The sequence below is a fragment of the Thamnophis elegans genome, chromosome 6, assembly GCF_009769535.1.
Source record: "Thamnophis elegans isolate rThaEle1 chromosome 6, rThaEle1.pri, whole genome shotgun sequence".
In the NCBI taxonomy this organism is placed as follows: domain Eukaryota; kingdom Metazoa; phylum Chordata; class Lepidosauria; order Squamata; family Colubridae; genus Thamnophis; species Thamnophis elegans.
The window spans coordinates 47156545-47177684 of record NC_045546.1 but is presented as its reverse complement, the minus strand read 5'-3'; positions in this window follow the sequence as shown (position 1 = coordinate 47177684).

Sequence of the window (21140 nt, the reverse complement as noted above, 5' to 3'; positions counted from 1 at the left end):
GCCTTGCAGAGGGTGTTGATGCAGTGAAGGGCGGAAGGAGTCATGGTGGCCACTGGATACCTAGGGAGTTCCAGCTCAAGGGGACTATTCCTGCAGAGGTTTGGGACTCATGAAAAAGACACCACAGGAAATGAGTGCGGGCCATCTTGTGGACAAGCCATTCCGACTGCATTCAGACCATCGGAACCCAGGGAAAGGGCCCTGTGGTGGGGGATAGTGTTGTGACTCAGCAGAAGTTTGCTGTGAGTTGAGTCGGAATGCAGAATTAACAATGCAGCTGGGGCTCGTTAGTGTCGTCTTCTGGAGATAAAAGGACGGATGGTGCCATGCCCTGGTTGCAGAAGTCAACGTTCGTCATTCGTTTATGGAGAATTCTGTTCCGATCCTGTTTGAGTTTGTGAGACACTTGGAGAAGTGATTTTGCTTCTTGAAAACTTGGTGCTGTAAGAGTTTTGTTTCTGCATTCTGCTGTGTAACCCTTGTTTGCAAGAGACTTTATCTGTGTTTACTTTGGGCTCGCAGCCAGTCTGAGCCGAGACTGATAAAGGCTTTCTTTTGGCAAGCTTTGTGTGACTTTAGTTTTGGAGCAGGCTAAGTGGGGGCCAGAACACCAGTCCTAGCAAACCATGGGAAGAGATTGCAATGGACTTCATCATCAAGCTCCCAGACAGCAGCGGGAATAGAGTAATCTGGACAATTATTGATTTGTTTTCCAAACAGGCACATTTCATTGCTTGCTCAGGATTGCCATCTGCAAAGAAATTGGTGAAAATATTTGTGAAACACATTCATTGCTTGCATGGAGTACCCAGGAAAATCATTTCGGACTGCAGAGTCCAGTTCACCGCAAAGTTCTGGAGAGAGTTTCTGAGGTCCTTTGGGTCCCCACAAGGACTGAGCTCAGCATTTCATCCAAGCATGAAAGGGACAGCGGAGTGGGCCAATGTGATGGTGGAACAAGACATCCGGTGCTATGTGGCCTATCTGCAAGACAACTGGTCAGACTTGCTACCGTTCACCAAAGTGGCATACAACAACGCAGCCCACAGCAGCACTAGATTAATCCCTTTCCAAATTACCAGTGGCATGTAATTTGTTCCCATGCCTGAGCTGTTTAGAGAACCTCCCTCCTCCATATCTATGACTGAATGGATGGACATGTTAAAAAAAGGATGGGAAAATGTGAAAAAAGTTCTAGTAGAAGCGGCAGAAGCCTACAAGAAGCAAGCTGATAAACACCACTCACTCCAACCCCCCCTTTCATGTGGGGGGCAAAGTTTTCATATCTACCAAATACATAAGATTAAGAATGCCTAGCAAGAAATGTGGCCCAAAATTTCTAGGTCCATTCCCAATAGTGAAAATAATTAACCCAGTTACAGTTCAACTCAGTCTACCCAGAATTCTAGGGAAAATTTACCCAATATTTTATTGTAGCTTATTGAAGCCAGTAATTGGGTCCAGCATAAGACCATCCACCCAGCCGCCCCCTCCTCCTGTAGTGATAGAAGGGGAAACACATTATGAGGTGAAAAAAATCATAGACTCCAGGCTACATAGGGGTAGCTTACAGTATTTAGTGCATTGGAAGGGGTACCCTTTGTCTGAAGCTATTTGGGTGAAAAGCTGGAACCTAAAAGTGGATACGTTAGTAAAACAATTCCTTGATAAGTTTCCTGATAAGCCAAAGGGTCCCCCTGGGATGGGGAAGTGGTGGAGAATAAATGCATGCATTGCAGAACACAAGAATGCAGTCAGAAAAGAAGAAAAAACTTCCTCCCTTTTCCAGCACCTTAAAGCAACAGGACATGAAACTGATTTTGAAGGAACCAAATTAATCTCCAAAACTGAACACTTCAACAAGAGAATAATTATGGAAGCCATCAAAATAGAGAAATACCCCCCATAACATGAATAAACATGACAATACCTCCCGCCTACCAGACATCTGGAAACTAGCCTTAGTCAACAAACGAGTCCCAGCCATGAAAACCGACACCAGACCCAGAGCAACACACTATACCACCACCAATCACCCTCACCAGACTCAAACCCAAATCCATCCCATAGACGAAATGCAACAACCATCCAGAAACCAAACCACGGCGGCATCAGCAACTGCTGCACTCCCCTCCGACCCCCACACAAAGCAAACTGACACACGCCATGAACACATGGCCAGACCGCAAACTCGGAGCCAAACCAAAGCCTGGGATGTTACATCACAGCCATCTGCTCAGGACATTACATCACATAACTCAGGAGGTTACAACACAAAAGCTCAGGATGTTACAATGCATCCAACCTCCCAGGATGTTACAGCACAGGACTTAGGATATCACTACACTAGAGCTCAGGATGTCATCACACAGCCCAGTACCCAGGTTGTTACAACACAAAAGACTAATGGGCATATAGCTAGTACCACAGCCACACAGGATGTTATGAAACAGCCGACTAATCTCCATACATCAACTCCATCAACTAATCAAGATGTAACAACGCAGCCAACCAACCTGCTTACAGCAACAAAGCCAGCACTCCAGACACCCCCACCAATATTTATAGAAAGATGGCAGCTCCGATCACACTTTGCTCACACAAGCACAACGCCAAAAGCACCACCCTGAAGATCGCAAGTGGGACCTCGTCGAAACATCACCAAAATACTCTCAATCTTAAATGGGAAAAGACCTGAATATGCCAAGACCTGCATATACAGTGTATGTATGTATGTATGTATGTATGTATGTATGTATGTATGTGTGTATGTATGTATATATGTGTATGTATGTATGTATGTATATGTATATATGTATATATGTATGTATATGTATATATGTATATATGTATATATGTATGTATGTATGTGTGTGTATATATATATATGTGTGTGTGTGTGTGTGTTTGTGTGTGTGTGTGTGTGTGAGAGAGAGAGAGAGAGAGAGAGAGAGAGAGAGAGAGAGAGAGAGAGAGAGAGATTATAATATAATATAATAAATATAATATAATAAATATGATTCTTTCATTAGAAAGGCCAACTGAAAAATAGGGAGAACACTCTGGGAGAAGGAGACCAATTTAGGGATTATCTAAACAACAAGAAGCTCATGACAAGACCAAACATTTTATTGGGCTATAAAACAAAGATGTAATCATCTACTTGATTGAAAAGCAAGACTATTTGAAAGAAGGGAAACATAATATTTATTTTAATGTTCTATATTAAAATATATTACAAATCAGTGAAAGAAGTACTGTCTTCATTAGCATACTATGCTGATTAGGTTTTTTTTAAATACAGTATGTGATGAATTTGAGTAATATATATGAAGAAAAGTGTTTCATCCTAAATAGATTAGGTGTAGAAGTTTCTTGAGAGAATGCCACCATAAGCTCAATGATGTTGCAAACATGAAATTATCTAAGAAGAATAACACACAATTGCCATAAATGTCTCACCCTGACGCAGGGTCAAGAGTTCCAAGACCATCTTTGCTTTCTGAATTGCCAAATAGAAATATATTATTTATATGCTTTTGGAGGGGAAACACCATAAAATAAAACTTTTTAATAAGATCTGTGCTTTTTATGAGTTTGATTTTTATTTCAGTTTTGATTTTAATATCTTTGATATTCTTCCTGAGAGAATTCAGCAGCCAACAATATAACAAGCAAACCAAATTTATTTGTAAGTACTCCCCCCCCCCTTTAAATTTGGATGTAATGTAAATTTCACTGCTTCAGATTTTAAAACTAAATAAAATACAAAGAAACCTGGGATAACTTAAATTTAATTGATTATTCACATGTTACTTCAGGCTGCAGCTGTTTCTTCTTACCTGAACGGATACATTAACAGAATCATGTTCCTGCCAATTCTGGTGATGAAGGAAGGCCAGAAGAAAAAAGTTATATGGATATTAATGCTGCATAAATCTTTCAGTTTGACAAACTTTGAATAAATCATTGTCCTGAAACTACTTCAGGAACTGAATGCAAGAACCATCTTTCTGAAACTTATCAAGTTCCATGGGTACAAGCACCAAAGTTTTTTGGAGTACTTCATGGATTCAGTAGTTTCTCTAATGCTTCTGGTATAGAGACAATCTACAGTGTTGCTACATGATTTTCAAATAGGGTGAATAGTGGGGAAGATTAAGTACTGATAGATGATTAGCAGTATTGCCACTTCCTTAAACTCCACCTGAATAGCATTTTGGCAAATATTTGTGTATGCTTTTGGCTTGCTTTTTACCTTTTTTTCTCTTGCCTAGAATTTTGTGAAAATGGTGAAGCAGGAACCAACAAGCTCAGATAAGAGAGAGCTATTATGTAAGCAGAGGGGCATATCAATCTCAAGATGGGGAGAAAAGCCCATTAACCTGAAAAGGCAAGAGCAAAAGGTTTGAGATTTAAAGCTAGACTGATATATTTGAAGGACTTGACTTCTATGTTCTGCAGCAAGTCAATCTTCTATATGAAATAACTTTTTTTCTTGTATGCAATACAGCATGTTATTTAAGAGTCTTGAAGTGTCTGCTGTTAACTAGTTCCAGAAGTGAGATTCAGTTTATGGAAGATTGGAGATTTATAGCTATGCCTGACCTGAACCTGACACAGCAGCTTGCTTTTCAGCTAATTCTGTTTTGACAGGGATTGTGTGCTTCATACACAAATTGCACAGAAGTGTTGGGAGTATTTGTACAAGAGCAGAAATAGTGCAGAGAAATATCAATTATGGTGCACAACAGGACATGTATTTCCACTTTTTTAAGACACTTGGTCTACTTGAAATGGAACATAGTCTTTACTTATCCCTCACCACATTCTGGTGGGAGTAGGGTGAAAATGATTATGCCTCTCTCTGAAGGCCCCAGAACATTTCATGATCCTGGATTGAGGCATAGGTAGGTTCTGCTTTATGGGAAAAAATGTGACTGTAAGTCATAGGTAGATGAGGTAACCAGAACTATACATTGCATAGTTGACAGCTGGCTGTCTAGGCAGTCAAATTTCAACAATGATTTTATGATCATGGACGAGAGATCCAGTATAAAAGGGACATACAATATATAATTATGTCATTATAATGTATTGATATCTGTATCTCTAGCAAACACATACATGAACATTATAAACCATGTGGGAGCTGGAGTTTTTTGAATCTATGACATGTATGTTACTGCTCAACCAAATGGAACCAAACGCCATGGATAGATATTCTAAAAATCAAATACAGTTACCAAAGGGCTTGAGAAGGTTGCAGGTACTTAGATTAGTACTTAGATTTATACACCATAGTACTTTACAGCATTCTCTAAGTGGTTTACAAATGCCAACATATTGCCTCCAAGAATCTGAGTTCTCATTTTTCCAACCTCAGAAAGATGGTAGACTGAGTCAACCTTGAGCACATCAGAATAAAATTCCTGGCTGTGGCCAGAGGTAGCCTGCAATACTGCATTCCAACCACTGCGCCATCACAACTCCTAATGTTATAGTTTAAATCTGCAAGTAATAAATTAGGTCTCTGGCTTTCAAGTACATACAATAACTGCCAATATCTTATTCAAAAAAACCCAGCCATTTTTCATGCGAATTTTTAACATAAATGTTCATCTGTTATTAAAAAATTTACTAGAGTAGTTAAACCATCATAATACTAAAGTTAAAAAAAACTGCTAGAAACTAAAATATTCCAATTACTTTTCTCTCTTTTTTTTAAAGGAACAGTTTTGATCACTCTTTTAGGACCTAATGAATTGTGAATAATGAAAGGAATAAGATCACAAATCTGAATTAAACTGGAAAAATTATACTTCACTGAAGAAGTCTACTCAGAAATATGAAATAAAATACCCTATATTCTGAATTCAATATGTATTCATTTATTTTGTATAGTGATGTTGATGTAATGTTCTCATTTGCATAAAGTTACACCAGTAAATTACTGTATTAAGTTAATGGGTATAAGGCTAAATTAATTTAAATTCATTTTCAGTTATTAAAATTGTAAATCTTTCCTAATAAAAAAATGGGTCTCTGCATCCCGTTATCTCATACCTAAAATATCCAGAGCCATGGCTTATTTGTCTCCTCACTAATATCATTATATCATACTGTTTAGATAAGAAGTGATTTAGAGTGCAATTTCACTACTGTTGTTCCTTTGCAATATCCATTCTGTTTTGAACTTGTTTGAAAGAGACGATTGATAAATCATCTCTGTGGGAAGCTTTTCGAACATTCATAAAATAGTCAACTATTTTGTTGCCTGTTTTGTTACTTATTTGTAATAAACTGTGCTGGTATTCAGGTGGCAAATATTTATATATTCCTGATCCAAATAGTGTTCTGAAGTTTTTTTATAATGTTCATTGAAATGGTAGCTACCGTATTTTTCAGAGTATAAGACACACCAGAATGTAAGATGCACCAAGGTTTTGAAGAGGCAAATTAAAAAAAAGTTTTTGCATTCTGCAAACCTCCTAAAAATGGCCCATTTTTCACGAAAATGGGTCCATTTTTTTTCCAAAAAAGGCATGAATAGCCTTTAGGGAACTTGCAGAGTGTTCCTGGGGGATGGGGACCCACACAAATAAGGAAAACATGGCCCACTTTTCAAAAAAAGTTCCCATTTTGTGTAAAAAAAATTGCCCACATAGCCTTTAGAAGGCTTAGAGAGTGCTCCTCGGGGTTGGGGGGGGGGGACTGAGCAGAAAACAGCCCATTTTTCACTCATTTCTGCCTTCCCCAGCCCCCAGGAGCTCTCTGAAAGCCTTCTACAGGCTCTGCATGGCCATTTTGGTGAAGGAGCAAGGTTTCAGGAGGCAAAAAATGCTGTATTCAGTGTATAAGATGCACCCAGATTTTCAGCCTCTTTTTTGAGGGAAAATATACTCTGAAAAATACGGTATATAAGATATTCCGCACCGGAATTATACTGCCAAATTTTTCAACTTTCAATTTCCAAATATTAGGGATGCTTAAACATTGAGGGGATTGGGGACTGTAAAGATATTTTAATATAATTTACATGTGCTTGGTAAGTGACTACATAATTATCACAACGTTTTAACATTTTGCTTGTTTCATTTTGAGCTTTCATTCTGGGTATTCGTAACATAGTGCAAGATATAAGTCCCTTCATAAGAGGAATCAATGTGATTTGGAAGAAGGATTGGACTTTTTCCTGAATTGTGGCATGTATAAGAGTTAAAGTAACAATCTATGAACAGAAAAAGTCCTGCTCTTATTGGAAAGAAAATTGTGTAATATGTATTGGAATAAAAATATTGAAATTAATTTGGAGTCCGCAGTAGATTGTATTACTGCAGAAAGTTTAAAACAGAAGTGGTCAATATTTGAAGTAACAGGAACCACAACTCAGACTCTATGAGTATGATTTCATCTTGAGGGAAAGAGCCAAATTTTCAAGTGGAATAGTAGCCTCTGAGAGAGCAATCTGCTTTAATTTCTCATTTGTTTCCCACTGATGCTTCTAGATGCTTTTGATTATGAAATGGGAGATGTATTTCCTCAAGCAAATAACAATATGACACTGGAGACTGTGCATTTGGATTAATACTCAACATTTGAGAAATAAGTACTTCATTTGTATCTGGACTTTAGAAAATCTGTGGATATAATTGTAGAATCAGTTTTTCCTATTAAAGAGCATTTACCATTAGCGGAAGAAGCAGGATTTCAGATACTCAGAAAAATTACTTTTGTAATGGAACATAGGTCAGGGATTCAAAATATGATCATTGACTAGCTTTATTGCTTTGCTCTGATAGCATCCGACATGCAAGGCCAGCTCTAACACTTTGGCCTAGGCAAAGTCATATTCTCATATACCCTATGGTTTGGCTCAACCTCTGCTTTTGTTCAGAATTTCAAAATGGTCTCTTCTTTTTCATTTTTTTGTCTTCACAGTTTTTTAGCTTTACATTTATAATTTTCAATCCAGACAATTTTTTTTCTTAGACAATGTCACTTTATTTGTATTGGCCTTAGCCTTGACTCAGCATTGCAAACATGAGATAGGAGCCTGAAGATGACACATTATTAATAATAGTTATAGTTATAGTTTATTAAACTTGTATGCCTTGAAATACACTGATTTCAGGGTCATATGTACAATTTTGAGGTGCAAGTTTGGAATTCCCAGTTCATGGGAAAATACAATTATGTGTAAGAGGTAGATGACATGATTGAAAGTTTAATGAAGATAGATTAAGAGGAAGACACTGGTTGGTTAAACATTATTTACATCAGACATTATATGAGGGAGATGGACAGTCTAGAAACATGAAATCAAAGAAATACATCTTAAATTACCTATTTAATTGTGCAATTTTGCATTTTATAAGTTAGATACAAGATATCAATATTAAAGCACTAGGATTAAAAGAAGGTAGGTCTCATACTAGCAGTGATATTATCATGAGGTAATGTCATGAAGTTGTTTTGTCTGCTTTCAGGTCTCTGACTATAATGAATTATTGTGGTGGTGGTGATAGATAACAGGTTTTGGCACCTTTAAAAATAGTCTACATTTATAACTTTGGGATAGGGTGCGTAGAAAGATAATTTGACAAACAAACAAAAAGTAGAAAAAACCAATTGACTAAATTATCTTGGACCAATCATTCTCTCTCAGCCCATCCCAGTTCACAAAGTTGTTGTAAAGAAAATACAAGGATGAAGAAATATTAGGTATGTTCACAGCCTTGAGTTACTATTAAAATTAATTACAATAGGATTTTAAACAATCTAAATAAAAATAGTTATTAGCAATGGCTTCAAATACTAATAGCTATAAAATAATGCATCACATATCAGTTGCAGGATAAAACAACAGTAAGAGTGGCATTCCATTAAAGTTTGTGCTTATTGGGAAAAAGTAGAATTCATGTAATTGGAGAGTTTGATTACCACTTGATTACATTCATTATTACAGTAAGAGGTTTATAGTGGTGTTCATATCTAAAAATACCTTTAATATTATTCCTAATGTTTTAGTAGAAACAAATTCTTTAAGAGTTGGTTTCTCATAATATAGCACTTTCCGTATCATAGAAATTTGAAACTATTTTTTTTCCTTTTGTAAATGGAATATCATATTCAAAAAGCTATTTGAGTATTATCTTCAACCCAATGGAGAAATCTTTCTTTAAACTCTTATTAAAAGTCTTAACAGTAAAGCTAGAACAGATATCTTAGACAAATTTCATTACTAATTCTTGTAAGAATATGGAGGTACATGAATAGAAGTGTGATACCTATTATTAAATATTTCTGGCCTGTTAAAGACAATTAGATTGAAGGAATTTTTTGATTGAAGTTGAGGAAGATACCAAGATGAAATAAAAAAAAATTAAAGCAAAGAAACTGGCATACTGGTACTGTACTTCAGAGCAAAGATTGGAACGTGACTCATTGGTCTGTGTTCAATTTTGTGGAAGAAACAAATAGATTCACCCTTTCTGACTGAAGGCAGGAGGTTTTATAGTTATAAAAATTCTAACAGATATGTGTAGAATACATGTTATCTAAGGGAAATTTTCCTAAATTAATTATGAATGACATTACAAACATCCAAAAATTGTCAGAAACTGGAAATTTATATTTAGCTGTAAATGGAAAATATTTAAGTAATCAATAAGAGAGAAGCAAAAATAACAATTTAAATGTATTAAAAATAAATGAAGAATTATGATGCATGTGTTTGTGTGTGTATGTATGTATGTATGTACGTACTGTATGTAAATAGATACCCACTTTACTAACTCATAAAATGAAAAGAGTAGTTATATAAAATACTAAATGGCAAAACCATTTGTCATTTGTCTACTAATCAGTATAAATATTTATAAAGCAAGATTTACTTTAACATGATTTTAGTAGCAAGTAATATGTATAACTATGCATATATGTTGAAATTAATGCCTGAATAATTGTGAATTCTGATACATTAAAATCATTTTAAAGAGTTTGGCTTCTACAGCTCCTTCTGGAGGTAATCCAATCTAATTTAAGGCTTTGATGTGAAATAAAGTTTGGATAGCCAACACTTTGTGTTCTCATAATGAATCACAAAAAACATACACATACTAATTATTTTTCATCGCAATGTGATTAAATGAAGAGATAATAAAAAATAGAGTTGGCAGAAGATAAAGCATGTTAGATTCCATTTGTGTTGGGAACATAGGTTTTGGGTTGTTTGCCTATTTATCTTTGTATTTTGGGACGGAATGCTGCAGAATGTACAGTATCCCTAAGGTGAGAAAAAAATGTGGCTAGAACTTTTCATCAAAGGGAAGAAATACAAAGATTTTGAGGCAGAATTGTTTCTTCTTCATTTTCCTCTTCTTCCTGCTAGCATTTTCCTGCAGGCATAGGTTCTACTTTTCAGATTAATGAATGCCTCTGCATCTAACTGAATGCAGCAATTGAGTCCAACCAGATAATCTTCATGTTGGTTGTGTCCTGCTACTTTTGCTTTGATATTCTGTTCAGGTATTTACAATTAGTATTAAAGTGGCAGACAATGCAAGAGTGCTGTGGGTTGCTGCTCTTGGACAATGCCATACACTATAGGTGCTTTTCATTCATTTTCTCTATTATTGGTGCTATGGTCATCTGCTGCTGGACTGTAATATTGCTGATAAGATCAACAAAGTAAACACCAAATGAAGTATATGCATCTCCATAGCATATAAATGACATTCAGCACTTTTGCTGGTTGGCCAGCACTCATCATCTTACAGGGCAAATGGGTGAACCATCATTCTAGCTACTTTCAAGTTAGTGGATTGCCATGTTCTTATCTCAGAGCATTCCAGTGATCTCTTTCCATTGACGCTCCGTTGCATTCACCCTTAAGCACACTTCCTGATAAATGTTTCTATCATTTTGAAGATAGGATCCTAAGTAAGGGAAGGAGTTTGTCTTCACTGCAGCTTTGCTGCTGACCTGGATGATGGTGGTGCTTGAACCGGCCTCTAGATTCTCAGTCTTCTTGATGTTAAAGCATGCACTAATTTAGTTAAGAAGGTTGTTCCATGTCTATTCACAGTCTTGCAATTCTTCCCTGGTAATAGCTGTGACCAGGATATTGCCAGCATATAGAAATGCCTAGAGGTTCTTGCTTTTCACTTGAGCTCTGTCTCTCCTGATCCTCCCTGTCTGCAAGCCTTTCTAATCCTGAAAAGCCTTGTCCAATAGCAATAGCAATAGCAGTAGACTTATATACCGCTTCATAGGCCTTTCAGGCCTCTCTAAGCGGTTTACAGAGAGTCAGCATATTGCCCCCAACAATCTGGGTCCTCATTTTACCCACTTCAGAAGGATGGAAGGCTGAGTCAACCCTGAGCCGGTGAGATTTGAACCGCTGACCTGCTGATCTAGCAGTAGCCTGCAGTGCTGCATTTAACCACTGCGCCACCTTGGCTCTTACTGACCAGACTGACACTGCTGTTTCCCAGTTTCCTCCAAGGCCACTGAAGCCACCCTCTCCATTTCTGTCTGCTCTTCTTCCAGCTGATCTTTCCCTGAAGATTTAGCAACAGAGCCATGCCAGTATGTATGTATGTACCTCAAATATATTTCAAATTTTTATTTATTTAAGATTTTTTAAAGACTGAATGATGAAATGTACCAAGAAGACATATGTCAGGCATTTTCACAATGATTATAAATCCAATGAGGTTGGAACAGCACAAAAACACATTTAAAGAAATTAAGCATTTGTATTTCTTGAGTTTTTGACCAATATTATCTTAGCTATTGGGTCATTCTTGTCTCTTATTTGAATTCATAAAGTAGATTTATGTCAAGATGCATGAACTGTCTTTACAAATATTGGTCTCGATTTGTGTGTGCTGTAAATTAATACAACTTCACACAGTTTAATGGAGCCATGCAAATTTACAGCTGCTAGAAATATCTCCCATTATATAGAAGCATTTCTGATAACCAGACTTTCATTTATTGTCTATAAATTCTAAGTCACTCCACACCATATACAGAGCTGGTCAACAAATTACAAGTGAAGACATTTTCCAGTATTTTTTAAAAAATATTAGCACAAGTTGAGAAGAAATTTATTTAACCAAAATGTCCATAGCATTATTTAAGAACAATAAGTTGATGCATTCTTTAGAAATTAGATTCTTTAGACACTATTAAATAATAGAATATATCACACCATTTTAAAGAAGCAATTTATGCATTTATACTGTTATCTTAGAGAGTAATATAAAGTTCCATTTAATAAGTGTTTTCTAAGTCAATAAAACCTTCCACTTGTATATCAGCATAGGAATACTAAAACAAAAGGAGACTCTATGCTGCAACTTAATATATTGGAAGAGTGTAAATAAACCACACTACAATAGATGAGATTGTAGCATTATTTGTAAAGAAGTAATCTGTCATACTACAGTTCGGTCTTATCTGAACAAGTTTAGCTGCAATGGCTTGATAATTTTTGTGATAAAGCTCTGTATAGTTGTTTTGAATTCTGTATACATATGTTTCTAATAATGGTTCTATGATTTGCTAGTTTAAGGAGGGAGGACAAGCATAATTTTAGGTCATATATTATTTTTATGGCCTCCAGAAAATCCTACAAACTAATGAATTACATAGCAGAATTATTTTGGAGTACTTTTTCTTCCTCCACAAATACAAAAATAAATAAATAAACAGCCCTGTTACAATTGCTTTATTAGATAATAAAATAAATAAAATAATAAAATGATTTTTTTTTAAAAAGAGACTACAATTGTTTTTATCTACTCTCCATTGATATCACTAGTATTTTGTAGCCTGCATAAATTAAACCTGGCTAAATATAAATAGTAGGGTTTATCTATAAAAAATAGTTACTTGCTTATATTTTACTACACAGGCAGTTCTAATGTAAGTAATGTAAATATCATATCTAACAAATGTATACAGTATACCTTGATGATCTCTGAGCTTGGTTTTTATTATCCAAACTATGTAATCATCAGTGCCAGTAAGGAATGACATTTGCTCTCTGTTTATATTTTAGAGGCTTGCCCAGTCAGTGTTAGTTTGTATAATCTTTATTGTCATTGTACTTAAATACAACAAAATTAGTGGAGATAATCTTAGAGATTCTTTGGTTGGGCTGTTTACTGTTGATTTCTTTGGCAGTTACTTGAGTGGGGTATTGTTTACTTCTTGATTGTTGGTCTGATGTTAATCTTTGTATTAGTCTATGCTCATCTGGATTGATTGATTGATAATGTGGGGGTGTTTTGGTGTTTTTGTTCATTGTTTGGTTGTTGGTTGTCTCTTTAGCAAAGAATGTAGATGTTATTTATGTCTGTGTGCCTAATGATGGCCTATTTATCAAAGTGCCAGGCTTCCAGGAATTCTGTAGATTTGGCTTGATCTAGGTTGGTCACACTTAACTATGGTTAAGCCTGTCCATATGTTATGAATTTAAAGAGTTTTCATCACATCTTCTGACTACTAGTTGGTGTTCATGGATGTATTATGCTAGTCTTCTGCCTGTTTTTAGTCTTCTGCTTGTATGCATTTTTCCCCTTCTGTTCAATCGAGGCCAATTCCAAAGCCTACCTAGATAAGTCTTTGCAGTTTCCTTGGCAAGTTTTTTAACAAGTGGTTTGCTATTGTTCTCAGCCACCTTGAGAGAAAGTAACTGGCCCAAAGTCACCCAGCTGCTTTTGTACTTGTGGGACTAGAACTCATGATTTTTAGTTAGATGCTTTTACTACTACAAAATTAGCTATCACAATATGCATGCTTATTTCCTTTACTTTGTTTGATACAGTATTTTGTAGTCAAAAATTAAATCACAGATGGATAGATTAGTTCAAACTTAACAGAATACTTTCTTTTAATAAAGACAAGATGTTTATTTATGACATAGAAAAGGAGAAGAAAATGCTTGACGTACTATAGTTTTCAGTCCCCCATCCGAAACCTGCATTGTTACAGTTCAAGTAGAATTATAATTATACACCCACATGCAGAGACACATAGACAGACACACAGAAAAGCAATGCTATAATGATTGGCTGCTAGTTTTGTTTTAATTCAATGTTTCTCATTTGACAATTTTTAAGATGTGTGGACTTCAACCCCAGAATTCCCCAGTCAGCATGGGGAATCAAAATTTCAAGCATTCTAACTGAGGTAAAAATAACAAAAGATGAAAAATGTCCAAGTAGTAGAGTAGAGTAGAGTAGAGTAGAGTAGAGTAGAGTAGAGTAGAGTAGAGTAGAGTAGAGTAGAGTAGAATAGAATAGAATAGAATAGAATAGAACAACACAACATAACACAACACAACACAACGCAATGCAATACTTTATTTGGCCAAGTGTGATTAGTCTCACTAGTGTCGGTCTCACTAGGCAACAACCAAGAGTTTAAAATAGTAGATATTGGAATACTGATGCTTCTTAAAGATTTCCAGTCTAAAATAAAGGCATTCAATCATGACAAATTTTAAAAAATGATTTTTCAGAGAAAATTATTTGGGATAAGGAATCGGTACTAGGAAATATATAAATCACCTAATTAAAAACAGATGGAGAGGTTAAGGAACTCTTGCTCCTTCCCATTTTCATTTCTGATACAAGAAATTCCTATTAAATTATGTTTGGCTGCCATCAAAACTCTGGTCTAGTTTGCTGGCCAGATACTGCATTCTTACTGCAGAGATTGTTTTTTTCACTCTTTGAGCAGTTCAGAGCTGCTAACCACAAAATGGACAAATTGAAACTGTGCTTGACTCATTTGTGCTTCAGTCACCTATGCCGAGAGGGGAAGTAGTTAGACTAAAGTGTCTCTTTTAAGCAAAAATGATGTTCATGTCAGAAAAAAAAATCTGGAAGATGCACAGTTCATGCAGAACATATATTACATTACTGAAAGAAATAAAAAAAATCAACAGAGTCCAAATTTAAGCACTACTAACAATGATTCTGCATCACAGAATACAGCAATAGCAGCAGTAGGAGACAACAATAATAATTCAAAGATTATTTCATATAATAATGAATGACATAATATGAATCTCCTTACATGCTACCTAATCTTCCACTTAGATTTGAAGTTACTTGGATTCATGTCCAATATGGTAGCAAGAAGATTCTATTGGCATTTAAGCAGCCAACCATTACACAGATAAAAATAGAGAAATTCTGGGTAGTTTTCAAGTTACTCCAAATTGACTGTTGTTGTGTTTTTTACAAATGGGGAAAAAAAATAAGACAGTTTTTTTAAAAGTGTAAAAAATATAATTCAATGATATAAATGAACATCTTATTCCAGTTCGTTATCTTTTCCTATATTTCAATGGACAGACTTACATAAATTAAGAACGCTAACAAACTTACAGCATAGGATAAGGAATGAGTGGGGGGGGGAAGTATTTGATCTCCTGCTGATTTTGAATGTTTGCCCACTGACAAAGAAATGATCAGTCTCTAATTTTAATGGTAGGTTTATTTTAATAGTGAGAGACAGAATGACAACAACAAAAATCCAGAAAAATGCATTTCAAAAAAGTTATAAATTGATTTGCATTTTGATGAGTGAAATAAGTAATTGACCCCTTTGCAAAATATGATTTAATTGATGGCAAAACCCTTGTTGGCTATTACAGAGTTCAGACATTTCTTATAATTGGCCACCAGGTTTGCACACATCTCAGGAGGGATTTTATCCCACTCCTCTTTCATTTGACAACATGAACCTTCAGCTCCCTGCACAGGTTTTCTATGGATTAAGGTCTGGAGATTGGCTAGACCATTCTAGAACCTTAATGTACTTCTTCTTGAGCCACTCCTTTGTTGCCCTGGATGTGTATTTTGGGTCATTTACACACTGGAATATCCATCCATGACCCATTTTCAATGCCCTGCCTGAGAGAAGGAGGTTCTCACCCAAGGTACATGACCCCATTCATCATCCCTTTGATGCAGTGAAGTTATTCTGTCCCATTAGCAGAAAAACACCCCAAAAGCATAATGTTTTCTCTTCCATGTTTGATGGTGTTCTTGGTGTCACAGGCAACATTCCTCTCCTCCAAACACAGCAAATTGAGCTGATGCCAAAGAGCTTGATTTTGGTCTCATCTGACCACAACACTTTCACCCAGTTCTCCTCCTCAGAGGTTCATTTCAAAACTTCATACAGGCTTGTACATGTGCTTTCTTGAGCAGTGGGACCTTGCAGGCACTGCAAGATTTCAGTCTTTCTTGGCATAGTGTGTTACCAATTGACTAGGGTCCCAGCTCCCTTGAGATCATTGACAAGATCCTCCCATGTAGTTCTGGACTGATTCTCACCATTCTCATGGTCATTGAACCTCCACAAGGTGACATCTTGCATGGAGCTCCAGATTGAGGGAGATTGACAGTTATTTTATGTTTCTTCCCATTTTTGAATAATCGCACCAACTGTTGTCATCTTCTCACCAAGCTGCTTGGCGATAGTCTTGTACTTCATTCCAGCCTTGTGTACATCTACAATCTTGCCCTGACATCCTTGGACAGCTCTTTGGTCTTGGCCTTGGTGGAGAGTTTGGAATCTGATTGATTGATTGCTTCTGTGGACAGGTTTCTTCTATATTATTCTATAATAAAATGAGATTAGGAGCACTCCCCTTAAGAGAGTGCTCCTAATCACATCTTGTTACCTGTATAAAAGACACCTGGGAATCAGAAATCATGCTGATTGAGAAGGAATCAAATACTTATTTCATTCATTAAAATGAAAATCAATTTATAACTTTTTTGAAAATGCATTTTTTCTGGATTTTTGTTGTTGTTTTTCTGTCTCTCACTGTTAAAATACACCTACCATTACAATTACAGACTGATTATTTCTTTGTCAGTGAGCAAACATACAAATTCAGCAGGGGATCAAATACTTTTCTCCATCACTATTTGTTTAGAAATATGCATGAGATCAAAATGACTTAATTTGTACATTAGATATTAAAAAGTGCTCTTTAACAACAATAATGAATACTGTATTCCAGTTGAAAATAATATCACAAAAATGGAAAGAATGAATTTTAAATAAGATACATGGAATATGCAACAAACTGAAACATAATTAACTGCTAGAATATATTAATGATCTTTCTGAAGCTGGGAAAATTTCCTTGGATGGCTATCAAGGTATGAACAAAAGCAAATTATACTGAGTCCTGATTGCTCTCAACATGTTCTGATGTTGTCATTCATAATAGCAGGATCCCTTATTGACTTCATATTCTTAGACACTAAATCTTTTGCAGTGAAAGTTCTACTGACCTGATTACAGGTGGCTTGAGTCTATAATAATCCTCATAGATGAACAAGCCAATTTCAAAACTGGCAGGTCTACAATTGACCGTTACCTGTACTTTGCCATCTGGCAGAAATATACAGTTCTAAGGCCCATGGGGCCTTTCATGTTGCCTTGATAAGCCTTAAATCTATCTTTGATTTTATCCTGCATGACAGACTTTTGAAAAAGCTGAAGACCTAAGTGATAGATCAAAAGTTTGCTTGTAAGTTTTCTTGCACAAGACTGTACAAGAATTATTTTCTTAAAGTCCTTTATAATGCCCAAGGATAAGGAATAGGAAGGATCCCTAAGAATTACTGGATGAAACAGGGTTATATACTAGTTCCTTGCCTGTTCAGTTTTTGTTTAAACTCTACAGTCAAGATGTTTAGAAGCCCCAAACACCATTCCCCATTTTTTGCCAATGCAGAAATATTTTTATGAAATATCAAATAAAGGAGGAAGGGATTAAGAAGAGCGTTATAACGCACCCAAAAGAACAAAGACTTAATATATTATATTATATTATATTATATATTATTATATATCCTATATTATGATTACATATTACTTCATTATATATTATTCTACAACCAAAGTTATGTTCTTAATAACAAACAAACACTTCCCACCACAGGTTTAAATGGGCAGTTAACTCCGCACTATTTATTTGGAAAGCGAAATTTCTTAATTTTTAAAGATTTCTCTTCAAGATATCAGCATGCATTTTCTTTGGATGATTTAAGCTATAGCCAATTATGCCAGATAAATTTTCCTGTGCTTCATATGATAAACAGCTACATCATGTCTTTCAGGATCTGCTATGTTAATGACACCTATATTATTCTTTTTATTGGGATCTCTGCCATTTTCTCATAAGACATCTTCTAAGCAAATGCTCAGATAGACAAAATATATTTTATGTCAACCTCCTTTTAAACCCAGAAATCATAATGGCAAAATTTGTTTAAGGGATTGTAGCAGTTAAGAAACCAATCTATGAAGGTGATTATAGGCTTAGTTTTAAATCTTACTCTCACTGACACATTATAACCTGGGATTTTTCTCTGATGTTTGTGTGTGTGTGTCTGTGTGTGTGTGTGTGTGTGTGTGAGCGCGCCTTCTACATCTTTGATCAAATTAATAAAAACCAAATCTACAATTTAACATTAATAATCATTATCAATATAACATTAATATCAACAAATTATTTTATATCTTAAATTCTAATTCCCATAATATCACAATGTCCATTTATGGTACTGATACAGTCTTAGTGTTATAAAATGTATAAGAAAAGTTCAATATAGACCGTTTGACCTGCTGACTAATGTTACTTTATTTTTGGATTAATATATTTTTATATTCTATTGCTACTGTATATTTCATTCCTGAGATAGTTAAATATCAACACTAAGTATACTTTTTATTGTTAAATCTTAGTGCTTCCTTAGCTGCATCTCCAGATGCTAGTTTGGAGGAGGATGAACCAGTCCTGGAGGATGAACCAGTCCTACAGCCAAAGGCCATGAGCCAGAAGTAGATGGTCCAACCACAGGGAAGCAACTGAGCTAGTGACAGATGAGTCACAGCTGCAACTCAGAATCCCAGAGGCTTTTGGTGGAGAGGGCACACAGCTGCCGCTGGTCAATAGAGATGAAGAAGATCTACCTCCTCCTCCAAATTTGAGAGCTCGTAGAGCTGAGAGGAGGTGGGCACAATGAAGGTCAGCCAGGCTACTTGTGAGGAGACAGCCTCACTTCTCTTGATTAGTTGCACTAGGAAGCACTGTTTAGCACAGCAAGGGGAGTGAAATGTGACCATTACCTTGGTGTGTGTTCTTGAATTTCAGATTGTGCCTCTTTAACTATGGTCTTGTCTTTGCGTTGTGGCCTTGTCTTTGATTTGTGGCCTTGCCTTTGTCCTATGGATTTGCCTTTGCTTTAGGGACTTGTCTTGTCTTTGAGCTGTGGACTAGTGCTAGTTTCTTTTGGTAGCCTCTTGACTCATTGGTGACTGGTGCTGGCACAGGGAATTGCTGTGAAATACTAATTCAGGTTTGGAAGCCTAAATAAAGACTCCTAATACCCTTGTTGTGTGAGAGACAGACAGAGAGTGGGACAGCACATAGTGTTATAAAAAGTATACATTTTGGTAGAATTGTACAATTCTATGGTACAGATTCTTAAAATTATGTGATCAATTTGTTATTCTACATATTTGTTATTCTACATTCCACAACTGGGATAGTTGCAATTCAATTTTATATTGTTCTATAACTAAAATAAATATTGTCTGTTTCCATTGGTCATATTCTAAACAAAACAATGTCCACAATCGAACTGTGATGGGCTAAAGACAATATCAATAGATTACTTTAGCACCAAGTCATCTTGTTTTTATGCTACAGAGAGTAATGGCTGTTGAAAGAATATAGATAGAACAGAGAATATAAACAAATCCATGCTGCCTGAATCTAAATGCAAATCATGACACAGCTACCTGTTCTTGCACAGATTTTATTATGTATTTCATATCATGATAAAGCTTTCATTAGAAAAATTGGCATCCCCAAAATGTGTTACAGAAAATTGGATATAAAGGATGCATATTATGAAAAATGTGTTCAAAAAGTGGATCCAAAATGCATATGTTAAAAAAGATGGGGACAAATATATATATATATATATATATATATATATATATATATATATATATATATATATGTGTGTGTGTGTGTGTGTGTGTGTGTGTGTGTGTGTGTGTGTGTGTGTGTGTGTGTGTGTGTTTTTGTGCTGATAAATAAATAAAGGGAGACTAGTATAGATCTATTTCAAGCTATTTAGCTCTCATCAGCTAGCCATACCCTTACTGGGATTTGAACCTGGGCTATATTGCACACTAGGCATACTAGGCAGAGATCTTAGCCATTAGGCCACAGGCTCTTATCCGTTTATCAGCGAAGCCAGGGTGAAAGGTATCTATTAGATTTTTTTTACAACCCCTGGTAAGCCCCAATTATGGGAGGAAGCTAACTGCTTCCATCATCTGTCCTTCGGCTCGTCACAAGAGTCCATCACGACAGAAACCCAATATTTTTACTGTTGCCTTTGTTATATTTGTGTTTTTTTTATTTGTGCTGATAAATTATATATATATATATATATATATATATATATATAGATAGATAGATAGATAGATAGATAGATAGATAGATAGATAGATAGATAGATAGATAGATAGTGTGTCACAACCCCTGGTATGCCCCAATTATGGGAGGAAGCTAACTGCTTCCATCATCTGTCAATCGGCTGGTCACAAGAGTTCATCATGACAGAAACCCAATATTTTTACTGTTGCCTTTGTTATATTTATCAGCACAAATATATATATTTGTGAGTTGCCTGGGCCCTCAGCCAAAGGATTCGTTATCTCAGTAATTGAACAGTGTCAAACAGCCAAGCCTGTGTTCTGGTTTATTTACAGGCCGGGGGGGGGGGGTGTAGAACAGATACTGTTTTTACTGATAAAAAATTATTTTGCTGATTAGAAAAAGATGCTACACTGTACATACAAATGAAATTGACTGATAATTAAAAGGGATATATACACACAGCATATTGAAAGAGTTGGCTTTCCTGTACGGGATTTTCAAAGCAGACTTGCTAAAACTTTGAAGACTTTTGTGCAAAGAAATAATAATAATTAATTAATATTCATCAAAGACATTATTTGAAGGATTTAAAAATCAAGGTTGTTCATGAATGAAAAAAGGCAAAAGGAAAGGA